Below are 2,500 nucleotides of genomic sequence, written 5' to 3' on the forward strand. Positions count from 1 at the left end.
CGTGGAAGGAGAAAAAAGGAGGACCGGGCCCGCGCCCGGATCCCCGGCGGAGGCGCCCGCCGGCAGGGAGGCAGGGAAGGCGGCCGCGAGAGCGGTCTCGCCCCGGCCGGAGGCTCCGGAGATTCTCTGATGCGTTCTGAAAAGCGAGTGCCTAGAAATCTCCGCGAGCGTGCCCGAGCCGGGGAGGCCGACTTCCGGACGTCGAGTTTGACCGGGGCGAGGCCGGGATTCCGTCCGGGTCTCCGGAACCGCCCCCCGGCCTGGGCCTCCGAATCCGCTCCCTCAAGGGCTTCCGGAGAGTCAAGGTCTACCAATTGCCGCCCGTGTCACGCGGTAGACCTGGAGGCCGCCGGGGACTCGGGGGCCCGGCCGCGGCGCCGGCGTCCAGGTCTACCCGTCCTCCCCGAGCCAGAGGGGCGGACGGGTAGACCTGGGCCACCCTTTGCCGGGGCGCGGGCGGAAGACCAGGACTCCGCCGCGGGCACCCCCGCCTACCCACCCCCCCCCCACCCGTGGCCGTTCGGGCAGGTCTACCGCCGCGGCGAAGGAGCCCGGAACGGCGGGTGCGGGCAGGCCGTTTCTGCCCTTCCGGGGGGAGGAAAGGTAGGCCCGCACGCCCGCCGCCCCGGTCCATCGGGCCCTTCCCCTGGCGCGGGCGTCCAGGTCTACCGGTCCGGCGAAGGGTGGGGAGGCAGGCCCGCCCCACGCACGAGAGAGCTGTCCGCCGCGCCCCACCCACCCCCGGCCCCGTATATCGCGGGCAGGCGGAGGAAAGGGCGGTGGACCTGGACGCGGCTCCCCGGGGAAGGCCGGGTCTGACGCAACGGTGAGGTGGAGCGGGGAGGGTTGGGGGGGGGTGGGGGTGTCCGGGGTGCGGACGGTAGACCAGGACTCCTGCGCGGGAGCGGGGGCGGTGGAAGCCCAGGCTGGAAGGCCCGTTCTACCGGCACGGGGGGAGGGCCGGCGGGTCGGAACGGTGCAACCGCGCCCGGTAGGCTTGGGCGCCCTGTCCAGGTCTACCGGCCGCCCGGCCGCCCACCCGCTTGGCGCCAACCCGGACCTCCTCCGCTGAGGCAGGAAGGGGCTCCGTCAAGGCGGAGGGCGTGTCGCCCGGCCTGCCGAAACACGGGCGCCCGGGAGGCCAGGTCATCCGGCTCGCCCAAGGCCTCCGTCGGGAGACCCGGCCAGGTCTACCGGACAGCCCCCCGCCCGCACACGCACACGCACAGGTGGCAGGACCGCGCCACGCCCAGGGGACGTGTCCCCCGCCCCCCACGGCACCGTTGGGCGGAGGAACGGGAGGTGGACCTGGACACGGCTCCCCGGGGTAGGCCAGGACTAACGGCCCGGTGAGGGAGAGCAGGGGGTGGGGTTGCCGGGGCACGGGAGGTAGATCAGGACTCCTGCGCGCGTGGCGGGCGGTGGGGGGCGGGGAGGGTGGGGGAGGCCGGGCTGGGAGGCCAGGTCTACCGGGCGGGGGGGGGGCGGGCCGGAGGGGCAGGCCGTGGGAACCGTTCGCCGCGGGCGCGGCCGGACGGCGGACCCGGGCTCCGGCGCGGGGTCCCCAGGCTGCAAGGGGTTCCAAGGGGCCCAGGTCTGCCGGTCTGCCCTCTACCGGCCCGGCGGTGGCCGGTAGACCTGGACCCCTTGGCCACTACCGATGGAGGAGGAGGAGGAGGAGGAGGAGGAGGAGGCCTGGACCGCGGTTTGGGCGTTGTGGGGGGTGGCGGTGAAGGTGAGGTTGCGTTTTTTTGCTGCGTGCCTGCCATGGTGGCGTGCCTGCCCCCCCCCCCACGGACCGTCGGGTGGACCTGGCCGCCTGCCGCTTTCGCGGGCTCCGTCATCCACCCCTGCCGGGGCGTGGGCCGGTCGGCCTGGTCTCCGAGGACGGGGAAGCCCAGGTCTGCCCGGGGCCCGGGGGTGGGGGGGGGGGAGAGGAGAGGGGAGTCGTGTTCAGGAGGGGTGAGGACAGGGCGTCTGTACGCCCCGGGCCTGCCGCCGAAGCTCTAGGGCTGGGCGCCCGGCTCGCCGGGTGTCCCGCGACCGGGGCCCTGACGGTCACCCGCGACCGGGAGACCTCGGCGCCCCGGCCCCCCGAGCCCAGGTCTACCGGACCCCACCCCCAACCCCCTTGGCCTCGAGGGGCCCGAAGTGGACCTCCTCCGCTGCGGCAGGAAGGTTCCGCTACGGGGCGGACGACGGGTCGCGCGGCCTGCCGAGCCTCGGGCGCCCGGGAGGCCAGGTCATCCGGCTCGCCCGAGGAAGCCTTCGGCAGTCCTGGGCTCCCCGGCTTCGGAGGCCAGGTCTACCGGGGGGGGGCTCCGTTGCCCTGGGGCGAAACGAGCGCACGGCAGCGCCCGCGAGGGGACCGAGCGGGGGCGGTGGGGGGCAGACGGGGAGGCCCGGCCTAACGGCTGCCCCCGGCGGCCCGGTCAACCGGCCGCGGACGGAAGGACCTGGGCGCCCCGTCTGCCGGAGCCCAGGTCTACCGCCGCGCTCC

The sequence above is a fragment of the Eublepharis macularius genome, chromosome 1 (genome assembly GCF_028583425.1).
Source record: "Eublepharis macularius isolate TG4126 chromosome 1, MPM_Emac_v1.0, whole genome shotgun sequence".
NCBI lineage: Eukaryota > Metazoa > Chordata > Lepidosauria > Squamata > Eublepharidae > Eublepharis > Eublepharis macularius.